We start from the raw sequence: 12,305 nt of genomic DNA on the forward strand, positions 1-12,305 counted from the left end.
ACATTTATCCAAAGTTCGTTTTGAGATGGCAAATTACCTCCGTCTCCCGCCATCATATAGTATGGTCGTGGACGGCCCGATGTATGCAAACCGTGGGCAAGAAAATAGACGTCGTGTCGCGTCGTTGCAAGTGTTTGCGGAATTGATATTGCTAAAATAGTTGACTCGAGAGTGGTGGAAATTGCCAACGGCCATACCACGCTGAATACACCGGTTCTCGTCCGATCACCGAAGTTAAGTAGCATCGGGCCCGGATAGTACTTGGATGGGTGACCGCCTGGGAACACCGGGTGCCGTTGGCTTTCAATATTTTTTTTCCGAAACGAACGTATTTTGAGGCATTCTCTGATGTTTTTAATTTTTTTCAAATAATTTATTTTGCAATGCCAGACATTGCATGCGTGATTTTGAATTGGTATGTTCCCTTTTGACACCATTCCATTTCATCTAGATGCGACCAGCTCTCTTGGGGCAATGCATTGGTGCTGTAGTAACCCGTATCTCTTCCACATTTATCCAAAGTTCGTTTTGATATGGCAAATTACCTCCGTCTCCCGCCATCATATAGTATGGTCGTGGACGGCCCGATGTATGCAAGCCGTGGGCAAGAAAATAGACGTCGTGTCGCGTCGTTGCAAGTGTTTGCGGGCTTGATAATGCTAAAATAGTTGACTCGAGAGTGGTGGAAATTGCCAACGGCCATACCACGCTGAATACACCGGTTCTCGTCCGATCACCGAAGTTAAGCAGCATCGGGCCCGGATTGTACTTGGATGGGTGACCGCCTGGGAACACCGGGTGCCGTTGGCTTTCAATATTTTTTTTCCGAAACGAACGTATTTTGAGGCATTCTCTGATGTTTTTAATTTTTTTCAAATAATTTATTTTGCAATGCCAGACATTGCATGCGTGATTTTGAATTGGTATGTTCCCTTTTGACACCATTCCATTTCATCTAGATGCGACCAGCTCTCTTGGGGCAATGCATTGGTGCTGTAGTAACCCGTATCTCATCCACATTTATCCAAAGTTCGTTTTGAGATGGCAAATTACCTCCGTCTCCCGCCATCATATACGAGGGTCATCCGGAAAGTAGTACCCGTTCGTGCCGCATGAAGTGCTGACGACGCGAGTAGCCGCTGGACGAGGTCAGATAGCTTCAGTGGCTTGTCTGCCTTCTCTGAGCCAAGTTGCGTGACGCTAGCATTGCCTGTGTTGTTTCTGTGATTGTTTACAATGTTTAAAAAAATTGAGAACGCCGCCAGTTGTGAAGTGAGGGCAGTGATTAAATTCCTCAATGCAAGAAACGTTCGCCCATGTGATATTCATCGCCAATTAAAGGAGGTGTATGGAGACAATGTAATGGACGAGTCGTCTGTTCGGCGGTGGTGTCGCAACTTCAACATGGGGAGGGGGAACACACACGACGATGAGCGTTCGGAGAGACCGTCTGTCATTACAGACCAACTGGTGAGCTCAGTTGACGAATTCGTGAGGAACGATCGGCGCGTCACAATTGATGACATCTGTGAGCATTTTCCCAATGTTTCTCGAACAATTGTTCATGAAATTGTTAAACACCATCTGCATTATGCAAAAATTTGTGCAAGATGGGTCCCTCGCGTATCTCAATGAGATGGCGGCGAAGGACTATGCAGCAGGAATACAGAAACTTGTCACACGTTATGACAAATGCCTTAATTTGCTTGGAGATTATGTTGAGAAGTAGTTTAAAGTATCCTCTTTCAAATAAAATTTTTATGTTTGTTAATATTTACTTTTGTGTCTTTATTTCACGAACGGGTACTACTTTCCGGATTACCCTCGTAGTATGGTCGTGGACGGCCTGATGTATGCAAGCCGTGGGCAAGAAAATAGACGTCGTGTCGCGTCGTTGCAAGTGTTTGCGGGCTTGATATTGCTAAAATAGTTGACTCGAGAGTGGTGGAAATTGCCAACGGCCATACCACGCTGAATACACCGGTTCTCGTCCGATCACCGAAGTTAAGCAGCATCGGGCCCGGAGAGTACTTGGATGGGTGACCGCCTGAGAACACCGGGTTCCGTTGGCTTTCAATATTTTTTTTCCGAAACGAACGTATTTTGAGGCATTCTCTGATGTTTTTAATTTTTTTCAAATAATTTATTTTGCAATGCCAGACATTGCATGCGTGATTTTGAATTGGTATGTTCCCTTTTGACACCATTCCATTTCATCTAGATGCGACCAGCTCTCTTGGGGCAATGCATTGGTGCTGTAGTAACCCGTATCTCTTCCACATTTATCCAAAGTTCGTTTTGAGATGGCAAATTACCTCCGTCTCCCGCCATCATATAGTATGGTCGTGGACGGCCCGATGTATGCAAGCCGTGGGCAAGAAAATAGACGTCGTGTCGCGTCGTTGCAAGTGTTTGCGGAATTGATATTGCTAAAATAGTTGACTCGAGAGTGGTGGAAATTGCCAACGGCCATACCACGCTGAATACACCGGTTCTCGTCCGATCACCGAAGTTAAGCAGCATCGGGCCCGGATAGTACTTGGATGGGTGACCGCCTGGGAACACCGGGTGCCGTTGGCTTTCAATATTTTTTTTCCGAAACGAACGTATTTTGAGGCATTCTCTGATGTTTTTAATTTTTTTCAAATAATTTATTTTGCAATGCCAGACATTGCATGCGTGATTTTGAATTGGTATGTTCCCTTTTGACACCATTCCATTTCATCTAGATGCGACCAGCTCTCTTGGGGCAATGCATTGGTGCTGTAGTAACCCGTATCTCTTCCACATTTATCCAAAGTTCGTTTTGATATGGCAAATTACCTCCGTCTCCCGCCATCATATAGTATGGTCGTGGACGGCCCGATGTATGCAAGCCGTGGGCAAGAAAATAGACGTCGTGTCGCGTCGTTGCAAGTGTTTGCGGGCTTGATATTGCTAAAATAGTTGACTCGAGAGTGGTGGAAATTGCCAACGGCCATACCACGCTGAATACACCGGTTCTCGTCCGATCACCGAAGTTAAGCAGCATCGGGCCCGGATTGTACTTGGATGGGTGACCGCCTGGGAACACCGGGTGCCGTTGGCTTTCAATATTTTTTTTCCGAAACGAACGTATTTTGAGGCATTCTCTGATGTTTTTAATTTTTTTCAAATAATTTATTTTGCAATGCCAGACATTGCATGCGTGATTTTGAATTGGTATGTTCCCTTTTGACACCATTCCATTTCATCTAGATGCGACCAGCTCTCTTGGGGCAATGCATTGGTGCTGTAGTAACCCGTATCTCATCCACATTTATCCAAAGTTCGTTTTGAGATGGCAAATTACCTCCGTCTCCCGCCATCATATAGTATGGTCGTGGACGGCCCGATGTATGCAAGCCGTGGGCAAGAAAATAGACGTCGTGTCGCGTCGTTGCAAGTGTTTGCGGGCTTGATATTGCTAAAATAGTTGACTCGAGAGTGGTGGAAATTGCCAACGGCCATACCACGCTGAATACACCGGTTCTCGTCCGATCACCGAAGTTAAGCAGCATCGGGCCCGGATTGTACTTGGATGGGTGACCGCCTGGGAACACCGGGTGCCGTTGGCTTTCAATATTTTTTTTCCGAAACGAACGTATTTTGAGGCATTCTCTGATGTTTTTAATTTTTTTCAAATAATTTATTTTGCAATGCCAGACATTGCATGCGTGATTTTGAATTGGTATGTTCCCTTTTGACACCATTCCATTTCATCTAGATGCGACCAGCTCTCTTGGGGCAATGCATTGGTGCTGTAGTAACCCGTATCTCTTCCACATTTATCCAAAGTTCGTTTTGAGATGGCAAATTACCTCCGTCTCCCGCCATCATATAGTATGGTCGTGGACGGCCCGATGTATGCAAGCCGTGGGCAAGAAAATAGACGTCGTGTCGCGTCGTTGCAAGTGTTTGCGGGCTTGATATTGCTAAAATAGTTGACTCGAGAGTGGTGGAAATTGCCAACGGCCATACCACGCTGAATACACCGGTTCTCGTCCGATCACCGAAGTTAAGCAGCATCGGGCCCGGATTGTACTTGGATGGGTGACCGCCTGGGAACACCGGGTGCCGTTGGCTTTCAATATTTTTTTTCCGAAACGAACGTATTTTGAGGCATTCTCTGATGTTTTTAATTTTTTTCAAATAATTTATTTTGCAATGCCAGACATTGCATGCGTGATTTTGAATTGGTATGTTCCCTTTTGACACCATTCCATTTCATCTAGATGCGACCAGCTCTCTTGGGGCAATGCATTGGTGCTGTAGTAACCCGTATCTCTTCCACATTTATCCAAAGTTCGTTTTGAGATGGCAAATTACCTCCGTCTCCCGCCATCATATAGTATGGTCGTGGACGGCCCGATGTATGCAAGCCGTGGGCAAGATAATAGACGTCGTGTCGCGTCGTTGCAAGTGTTTGCGGGCTTGATATTGCTAAAATAGTTGACTCGAGAGTGGTGGAAATTGCCAACGGCCATACCACGCTGAATACACCGGTTCTCGTCCGATCACCGAAGTTAAGCAGCATCGGGCCCGGAGAGTACTTGGATGGGTGACCGCCTGAGAACACCGGGTTCCGTTGGCTTTCAATATTTTTTTTCCGAAACGAACGTATTTTGAGGCATTCTCTGATGTTTTTAATTTTTTTCAAATAATTTATTTTGCAATGCCAGACATTGCATGCGTGATTTTGAATTGGTATGTTCCCTTTTGACACCATTCCATTTCATCTAGATGCGACCAGCTCTCTTGGGGCAATGCATTGGTGCTGTAGTAACCCGTATCTCATCCACATTTATCCAAAGTTCGTTTTGAGATGGCAAATTACCTCCGTCTCCCGCCATCATATAGTATGGTCGTGGACGGCCCGATGTATGCAAGCCGTGGGCAAGAAAATAGACGTCGTGTCGCGTCGTTGCAAGTGTTTGCGGAATTGATATTGCTAAAATAGTTGACTCGAGAGTGGTGGAAATTGCCAACGGCCATACCACGCTGAATACACCGGTTCTCGTCCGATCACCGAAGTTAAGCAGCATCGGGCCCGGATAGTACTTGGATGGGTGACCGCCTGGGAACACCGGGTGCCGTTGGCTTTCAATATTTTTTTTCCGAAACGAACGTATTTTGAGGCATTCTCTGATGTTTTTAATTTTTTTCAAATAATTTATTTTGCAATGCCAGACATTGCATGCGTGATTTTGAATTGGTATGTTCCCTTTTGACACCATTCCATTTCATCTAGATGCGACCAGCTCTCTTGGGGCAATGCATTGGTGCTGTAGTAACCCGTATCTCTTCCACATTTATCCAAAGTTCGTTTTGATATGGCAAATTACCTCCGTCTCCCGCCATCATATAGTATGGTCGTGGACGGCCCGATGTATGCAAGCCGTGGGCAAGAAAATAGACGTCGTGTCGCGTCGTTGCAAGTGTTTGCGGAATTGATATTGCTAAAATAGTTGACTCGAGAGTGGTGGAAATTGCCAACGGCCATACCACGCTGAATACACCGGTTCTCGTCCGATCACCGAAGTTAAGCAGCATCGGGCCCGGATTGTACTTGGATGGGTGACCGCCTGGGAACACCGGGTGCCGTTGGCTTTCAATATTTTTTTTCCGAAACGAACGTATTTTGAGGCATTCTCTGATGTTTTTAATTTTTTTCAAATAATTTATTTTGCAATGCCAGACATTGCATGCGTGATTTTGAATTGGTATGTTCCCTTTTGACACCATTCCATTTCATCTAGATGCGACCAGCTCTCTTGGGGCAATGCATTGGTGCTGTAGTATCGTAATCTTCCACATTTATCCAAAGTTCGTTTTGAGATGGCAAATTACCTCCGTCTCCCGCCATCATATAGTATGGTCGTGGACGGCCCGATGTATGCAAGCCGTGGGCAAGATAATAGACGTCGTGTCGCGTCGTTGCAAGTGTTTGCGGGCTTGATATTGCTAAAATAGTTGACTCGAGAGTGGTGGAAATTGCCAACGGCCATACCACGCTGAATACACCGGTTCTCGTCCGATCACCGAAGTTAAGCAGCATCGGGCCCGGAGAGTACTTGGATGGGTGACCGCCTGAGAACACCGGGTTCCGTTGGCTTTCAATATTTTTTTTCCGAAACGAACGTATTTTGAGGCATTCTCTGAATTTTTTAATTTTTTTCAAATAATTTATTTTGCAATGCCAGACATTGCATGCGTGATTTTGAATTGGTATGTTCCCTTTTGACACCATTCCATTTCATCTAGATGCGACCAGCTCTCTTGCGGCAATGCATTGGTGCTGTAGTAACCCGTATCTCTTCCACATTTATCCAAAGTTCGTTTTGATATGGCAAATTACCTCCGTCTCCCGCCATCATATAGTATGGTCGTGGACGGCCCGATGTATGCAAGCCGTGGGCAAGATAATAGACGTCGTGTCGCGTCGTTGCAAGTGTTTGCGGGCTTGATATTGCTAAAATAGTTGACTCGAGAGTGGTGGAAATTGCCATCGGCCATACCACGCTGAATACACCGGTTCTCGTCCGATCACCGAAGTTAAGCAGCATCGGGCCCGGATAGTACTTGGATGGGTGACCGCCTGGGAACACCGGGTGCCGTTGGCTTTCAATATTTTTTTTCCGAAACGAACGTATTTTGAGGCATTCTCTGATGTTTTTAATTTTTTTCAAATAATTTATTTTGCAATGCCAGACATTGCATGCGTGATTTTGAATTGGTATGTTCCCTTTTGACACCATTCCATTTCATCTAGATGCGACCAGCTCTCTTGGGGCCATGCATTGGTGCTGTAGTAACCCGTATCTCTTCCTCATTTATCCAAAGTTCGTTTTGAGATGGCAAATTACCTCCGTCTCCCGCCATCATATAGTATGGTCGTGGACGGCCCGATGTATGCAAGCCGTGGGCAAGAAAATAGACGTCGTGTCGCGTCGTTGCAAGTGTTTGCGGGCTTGATATTGCTAAAATAGTTGACTCGAGAGTGGTGGAAATTGCCAACGGCCATACCACGCTGAATTCACCGGTTCTCGTCCGATCACCGAAGTTAAGCAGCATCGGGCCCGGATAGTACTTGGATGGGTGACCGCCTGGGAACACCGGGTGCCGTTGGCTTTCAATATTTTTTTTCCGAAACGAACGTATTTTGAGGCATTCTCTGATGTTTTTAATTTTTTTCAAATAATTTATTTTGCAATGCCAGACATTGTATGCGTGATTTTGAATTGGTATGTTCCCTTTTGACACCATTCCATTTCATCTAGATGCGACCAGCTCTCTTGGGGCAATGCATTGGTGCTGTAGTAACCCGTATCTCTTCCACATTTATCCAAAGTTCGTTTTGAGATGGCAAATTACCTCCGTCTCCCGCCATCATATAGTATGGTCGTGGACGGCCCGATGTATGCAAGCCGTGGGCAAGAAAATAGACGTCGTGTCGCGTCGTTGCAAGTGTTTGCGGGCTTGATATTGCTAAAATAGTTGACTCGAGAGTGGTGGAAATTGCCAACGGCCATACCACGCTGAATACACCGGTTCTCGTCCGATCACCGAAGTTAAGCAGCCTCGGGCCCGGATAGTACTTGGATGGGTGACCGCCTGGGAACACCGGGTGCCGTTGGCTTTCAATATTTTTTTTCCGAAACGAACGTATTTTGAGGCATTCTCTGATGTTTTTAATTTTTTTCAAATAATTTATTTTGCAATGCCAGACATTGCATGCGTGATTTTGAATTGGTATGTTCCCTTTTGACACCATTCCATTTCATCTAGATGCGACCAGCTCTCTTGGGGCAATGCATTGGTGCTGTAGTAACCCGTATCTCTTCCACATTTATCCAAAGTTCGTTTTGAGATGGCAAATTACCTCCGTCTCCCGCCATCATATAGTATGGTCGTGGACGGCCCGATGTATGCAAGCCGTGGGCAAGAAAATAGACGTCGTGTCGCGTCGTTGCAAGTGTTTGCGGGCTTGATATTGCTAAAATAGTTGACTCGAGAGTGGTGGAAATTGCCAACGGCCATACCACGCTGAATACACCGGTTCTCGTCCGATCACCGAAGTTAAGCAGCATCGGGCCCGGATTGTACTTGGATGGGTGACCGCCTGGGAACACCGGGTGCCGTTGGCTTTCAATATTTTTTTTCCGAAACGAACGTATTTTGAGGCATTCTCTGATGTTTTTAATTTTTTTCAAATAATTTATTTTGCAATGCCAGACATTGCATGCGTGATTTTGAATTGGTATGTTCCCTTTTGACACCATTCCATTTCATCTAGATGCGACCAGCTCTCTTGGGGCAATGCATTGGTGCTGTAGTAACCCGTATCTCTTCCACATTTATCCAAAGTTCGTTTTGAGATGGCAAATTACCTCCGTCTCCCGCCATCATATAGTATGGTCGTGGACGGCCCGATGTATGCAAGCCGTGGGCAAGATAATAGACGTCGTGTCGCGTCGTTGCAAGTGTTTGCGGGCTTGATATTGCTAAAATAGTTGACTCGAGAGTGGTGGAAATTGCCAACGGCCATACCACGCTGAATACACCGGTTCTCGTCCGATCACCGAAGTTAAGCAGCATCGGGCCCGGAGAGTACTTGGATGGGTGACCGCCTGAGAACACCGGGTTCCGTTGGCTTTCAATATTTTTTTTCCGAAACGAACGTATTTTGAGGCATTCTCTGATGTTTTTAATTTTTTTCAAATAATTTATTTTGCAATGCCAGACATTGCATGCGTGATTTTGAATTGGTATGTTCCCTTTTGACACCATTCCATTTCATCTAGATGCGACCAGCTCTCTTGGGGCAATGCATTGGTGCTGTAGTAACCCGTATCTCATCCACATTTATCCAAAGTTCGTTTTGAGATGGCAAATTACCTCCGTCTCCCGCCATCATATAGTATGGTCGTGGACGGCCCGATGTATGCAAGCCGTGGGCAAGAAAATAGACGTCGTGTCGCGTCGTTGCAAGTGTTTGCGGAATTGATATTGCTAAAATAGTTGACTCGAGAGTGGTGGAAATTGCCAACGGCCATACCACGCTGAATACACCGGTTCTCGTCCGATCACCGAAGTTAAGCAGCATCGGGCCCGGATAGTACTTGGATGGGTGACCGCCTGGGAACACCGGGTGCCGTTGGCTTTCAATATTTTTTTTCCGAAACGAACGTATTTTGAGGCATTCTCTGATGTTTTTAATTTTTTTCAAATAATTTATTTTGCAATGCCAGACATTGCATGCGTGATTTTGAATTGGTATGTTCCCTTTTGACACCATTCCATTTCATCTAGATGCGACCAGCTCTCTTGGGGCAATGCATTGGTGCTTTAGTAACCCGTATCTCTTCCACATTTATCCAAAGTTCGTTTTGATATGGCAAATTACCTCCGTCTCCCGCCATCATATAGTATGGTCGTGGACGGCCCGATGTATGCAAGCCGTGGGCAAGAAAATAGACGTCGTGTCGCGTCGTTGCAAGTGTTTGCGGAATTGATATTGCTAAAATAGTTGACTCGAGAGTGGTGGAAATTGCCAACGGCCATACCACGCTGAATACACCGGTTCTCGTCCGATCACCGAAGTTAAGCAGCATCGGGCCCGGATTGTACTTGGATGGGTGACCGCCTGGGAACACCGGGTGCCGTTGGCTTTCAATATTTTTTTTCCGAAACGAACGTATTTTGAGGCATTCTCTGATGTTTTTAATTTTTTTCAAATAATTTATTTTGCAATGCCAGACATTGCATGCGTGATTTTGAATTGGTATGTTCCCTTTTGACACCATTCCATTTCATCTAGATGCGACCAGCTCTCTTGGGGCAATGCATTGGTGCTGTAGTATCGTAATCTTCCACATTTATCCAAAGTTCGTTTTGAGATGGCAAATTACCTCCGTCTCCCGCCATCATATAGTATGGTCGTGGACGGCCCGATGTATGCAAGCCGTGGGCAAGATAATAGACGTCGTGTCGCGTCGTTGCAAGTGTTTGCGGGCTTGATATTGCTAAAATAGTTGACTCGAGAGTGGTGGAAATTGCCAACGGCCATACCACGCTGAATACACCGGTTCTCGTCCGATCACCGAAGTTAAGCAGCATCGGGCCCGGAGAGTACTTGGATGGGTGACCGCCTGAGAACACCGGGTTCCGTTGGCTTTCAATATTTTTTTTCCGAAACGAACGTATTTTGAGGCATTCTCTGAATTTTTTAATTTTTTTCAAATAATTTATTTTGCAATGCCAGACATTGCATGCGTGATTTTGAATTGGTATGTTCCCTTTTGACACCATTCCATTTCATCTAGATGCGACCAGCTCTCTTGCGGCAATGCATTGGTGCTGTAGTAACCCGTATCTCTTCCACATTTATCCAAAGTTCGTTTTGATATGGCAAATTACCTCCGTCTCCCGCCATCATATAGTATGGTCGTGGACGGCCCGATGTATGCAAGCCGTGGGCAAGATAATAGACGTCGTGTCGCGTCGTTGCAAGTGTTTGCGGGCTTGATATTGCTAAAATAGTTGACTCGAGAGTGGTGGAAATTGCCATCGGCCATACCACGCTGAATACACCGGTTCTCGTCCGATCACCGAAGTTAAGCAGCATCGGGCCCGGATAGTACTTGGATGGGTGACCGCCTGGGAACACCGGGTGCCGTTGGCTTTCAATATTTTTTTTCCGAAACGAACGTATTTTGAGGCATTCTCTGATGTTTTTAATTTTTTTCAAATAATTTATTTTGCAATGCCAGACATTGCATGCGTGATTTTGAATTGGTATGTTCCCTTTTGACACCATTCCATTTCATCTAGATGCGACCAGCTCTCTTGGGGCCATGCATTGGTGCTGTAGTAACCCGTATCTCTTCCTCATTTATCCAAAGTTCGTTTTGAGATGGCAAATTACCTCCGTCTCCCGCCATCATATAGTATGGTCGTGGACGGCCCGATGTATGCAAGCCGTGGGCAAGAAAATAGACGTCGTGTCGCGTCGTTGCAAGTGTTTGCGGGCTTGATATTGCTAAAATAGTTGACTCGAGAGTGGTGGAAATTGCCAACGGCCATACCACGCTGAATTCACCGGTTCTCGTCCGATCACCGAAGTTAAGCAGCATCGGGCCCGGATAGTACTTGGATGGGTGACCGCCTGGGAACACCGGGTGCCGTTGGCTTTCAATATTTTTTTTCCGAAACGAACGTATTTTGAGGCATTCTCTGATGTTTTTAATTTTTTTCAAATAATTTATTTTGCAATGCCAGACATTGTATGCGTGATTTTGAATTGGTATGTTCCCTTTTGACACCATTCCATTTCATCTAGATGCGACCAGCTCTCTTGGGGCAATGCATTGGTGCTGTAGTAACCCGTATCTCTTCCACATTTATCCAAAGTTCGTTTTGAGATGGCAAATTACCTCCGTCTCCCGCCATCATATAGTATGGTCGTGGACGGCCCGATGTATGCAAGCCGTGGGCAAGAAAATAGACGTCGTGTCGCGTCGTTGCAAGTGTTTGCGGGCTTGATATTGCTAAAATAGTTGACTCGAGAGTGGTGGAAATTGCCAACGGCCATACCACGCTGAATACACCGGTTCTCGTCCGATCACCGAAGTTAAGCAGCCTCGGGCCCGGATAGTACTTGGATGGGTGACCGCCTGGGAACACCGGGTGCCGTTGGCTTTCAATATTTTTTTTCCGAAACGAACGTATTTTGAGGCATTCTCTGATGTTTTTAATTTTTTTCAAATAATTTATTTTGCAATGCCAGACATTGCATGCGTGATTTTGAATTGGTATGTTCCCTTTTGACACCATTCCATTTCATCTAGATGCGACCAGCTCTCTTGGGGCAATGCATTGGTGCTGTAGTAACCCGTATCTCTTCCACATTTATCCAAAGTTCGTTTTGAGATGGCAAATTACCTCCGTCTCCCGCCATCATATAGTATGGTCGTGGACGGCCCGATGTATGCAAGCCGTGGGCAAGAAAATAGACGTCGTGTCGCGTCGTTGCAAGTGTTTGCGGGCTTGATATTGCTAAAATAGTTGACTCGAGAGTGGTGGAAATTGCCAACGGCCATACCACGCTGAATACACCGGTTCTCGTCCGATCACCGAAGTTAAGCAGCCTCGGGCCCGGATAGTACTTGGATGGGTGCCCGCCTGGGAACACCGGGTGCCGTTGGCTTTCAATATTTTTTTTCCGAAACGAACGTATTTTGAGGCATTCTCTGATGTTTTTAATTTTTTTTCAAATAATTTATTTT

The 12,305-nt window shown here is 45.8% G+C and overlaps 23 non-coding genes across 23 annotated transcripts; all 23 read left to right on the top strand.

The window, feature by feature from the left end:
- Window positions 1-183: 183 nt before the first annotated feature.
- Window positions 184-302, top strand: LOC139693021 (5S ribosomal RNA). Its single transcript, XR_011701885.1, has one exon. It is a non-coding gene; the product is annotated as a 5S ribosomal RNA (ribosomal RNA).
- Window positions 303-691: 389 nt separating this feature from the next.
- On the top strand, window positions 692-810 carry LOC139693003 (5S ribosomal RNA). Its single transcript, XR_011701868.1, has one exon. It is a non-coding gene; the product is annotated as a 5S ribosomal RNA (ribosomal RNA).
- A 1,143-nt stretch (window positions 811-1,953) lies between these two features.
- Window positions 1,954-2,072, top strand: LOC139693058 (5S ribosomal RNA). The gene has a single exon (XR_011701921.1). It is a non-coding gene; the product is annotated as a 5S ribosomal RNA (ribosomal RNA).
- A 389-nt stretch (window positions 2,073-2,461) lies between these two features.
- LOC139693043 (5S ribosomal RNA) lies at window positions 2,462-2,580 on the top strand. The gene has a single exon (XR_011701906.1). It is a non-coding gene; the product is annotated as a 5S ribosomal RNA (ribosomal RNA).
- A 389-nt stretch (window positions 2,581-2,969) lies between these two features.
- Window positions 2,970-3,088, top strand: LOC139693004 (5S ribosomal RNA). Its single transcript, XR_011701869.1, has one exon. It is a non-coding gene; the product is annotated as a 5S ribosomal RNA (ribosomal RNA).
- A 389-nt stretch (window positions 3,089-3,477) lies between these two features.
- On the top strand, window positions 3,478-3,596 carry LOC139693005 (5S ribosomal RNA). Its single transcript, XR_011701870.1, has one exon. It is a non-coding gene; the product is annotated as a 5S ribosomal RNA (ribosomal RNA).
- A 389-nt stretch (window positions 3,597-3,985) lies between these two features.
- Window positions 3,986-4,104, top strand: LOC139693006 (5S ribosomal RNA). Its single transcript, XR_011701871.1, has one exon. It is a non-coding gene; the product is annotated as a 5S ribosomal RNA (ribosomal RNA).
- Window positions 4,105-4,493: 389 nt separating this feature from the next.
- On the top strand, window positions 4,494-4,612 carry LOC139693059 (5S ribosomal RNA). The gene has a single exon (XR_011701922.1). It is a non-coding gene; the product is annotated as a 5S ribosomal RNA (ribosomal RNA).
- Window positions 4,613-5,001: 389 nt separating this feature from the next.
- Window positions 5,002-5,120, top strand: LOC139693054 (5S ribosomal RNA). The gene has a single exon (XR_011701917.1). It is a non-coding gene; the product is annotated as a 5S ribosomal RNA (ribosomal RNA).
- Window positions 5,121-5,509: 389 nt separating this feature from the next.
- Window positions 5,510-5,628, top strand: LOC139693007 (5S ribosomal RNA). Its single transcript, XR_011701872.1, has one exon. It is a non-coding gene; the product is annotated as a 5S ribosomal RNA (ribosomal RNA).
- Window positions 5,629-6,014: 386 nt separating this feature from the next.
- LOC139693061 (5S ribosomal RNA) lies at window positions 6,015-6,133 on the top strand. The gene has a single exon (XR_011701924.1). It is a non-coding gene; the product is annotated as a 5S ribosomal RNA (ribosomal RNA).
- A 389-nt stretch (window positions 6,134-6,522) lies between these two features.
- LOC139693024 (5S ribosomal RNA) lies at window positions 6,523-6,641 on the top strand. The gene has a single exon (XR_011701888.1). It is a non-coding gene; the product is annotated as a 5S ribosomal RNA (ribosomal RNA).
- Window positions 6,642-7,030: 389 nt separating this feature from the next.
- LOC139692988 (5S ribosomal RNA) lies at window positions 7,031-7,149 on the top strand. Its single transcript, XR_011701853.1, has one exon. It is a non-coding gene; the product is annotated as a 5S ribosomal RNA (ribosomal RNA).
- Window positions 7,150-7,538: 389 nt separating this feature from the next.
- LOC139692971 (5S ribosomal RNA) lies at window positions 7,539-7,657 on the top strand. Its single transcript, XR_011701836.1, has one exon. It is a non-coding gene; the product is annotated as a 5S ribosomal RNA (ribosomal RNA).
- Window positions 7,658-8,046: 389 nt separating this feature from the next.
- On the top strand, window positions 8,047-8,165 carry LOC139693009 (5S ribosomal RNA). The gene has a single exon (XR_011701874.1). It is a non-coding gene; the product is annotated as a 5S ribosomal RNA (ribosomal RNA).
- Window positions 8,166-8,554: 389 nt separating this feature from the next.
- LOC139693062 (5S ribosomal RNA) lies at window positions 8,555-8,673 on the top strand. Its single transcript, XR_011701925.1, has one exon. It is a non-coding gene; the product is annotated as a 5S ribosomal RNA (ribosomal RNA).
- A 389-nt stretch (window positions 8,674-9,062) lies between these two features.
- On the top strand, window positions 9,063-9,181 carry LOC139693066 (5S ribosomal RNA). Its single transcript, XR_011701929.1, has one exon. It is a non-coding gene; the product is annotated as a 5S ribosomal RNA (ribosomal RNA).
- A 389-nt stretch (window positions 9,182-9,570) lies between these two features.
- LOC139693010 (5S ribosomal RNA) lies at window positions 9,571-9,689 on the top strand. The gene has a single exon (XR_011701875.1). It is a non-coding gene; the product is annotated as a 5S ribosomal RNA (ribosomal RNA).
- A 386-nt stretch (window positions 9,690-10,075) lies between these two features.
- LOC139693063 (5S ribosomal RNA) lies at window positions 10,076-10,194 on the top strand. Its single transcript, XR_011701926.1, has one exon. It is a non-coding gene; the product is annotated as a 5S ribosomal RNA (ribosomal RNA).
- Window positions 10,195-10,583: 389 nt separating this feature from the next.
- On the top strand, window positions 10,584-10,702 carry LOC139693025 (5S ribosomal RNA). Its single transcript, XR_011701889.1, has one exon. It is a non-coding gene; the product is annotated as a 5S ribosomal RNA (ribosomal RNA).
- A 389-nt stretch (window positions 10,703-11,091) lies between these two features.
- Window positions 11,092-11,210, top strand: LOC139692989 (5S ribosomal RNA). Its single transcript, XR_011701854.1, has one exon. It is a non-coding gene; the product is annotated as a 5S ribosomal RNA (ribosomal RNA).
- Window positions 11,211-11,599: 389 nt separating this feature from the next.
- Window positions 11,600-11,718, top strand: LOC139692972 (5S ribosomal RNA). The gene has a single exon (XR_011701837.1). It is a non-coding gene; the product is annotated as a 5S ribosomal RNA (ribosomal RNA).
- Window positions 11,719-12,107: 389 nt separating this feature from the next.
- On the top strand, window positions 12,108-12,226 carry LOC139693030 (5S ribosomal RNA). Its single transcript, XR_011701894.1, has one exon. It is a non-coding gene; the product is annotated as a 5S ribosomal RNA (ribosomal RNA).
- Window positions 12,227-12,305: the final 79 nt, after the last annotated feature.

Source organism: Hetaerina americana, unplaced genomic scaffold, assembly GCF_022747635.1.
Source record: "Hetaerina americana unplaced genomic scaffold, ioHetAmer1.1.p SCAF_44, whole genome shotgun sequence".
NCBI classification, from domain to species: Eukaryota; Metazoa; Arthropoda; class Insecta; order Odonata; family Calopterygidae; genus Hetaerina; species Hetaerina americana.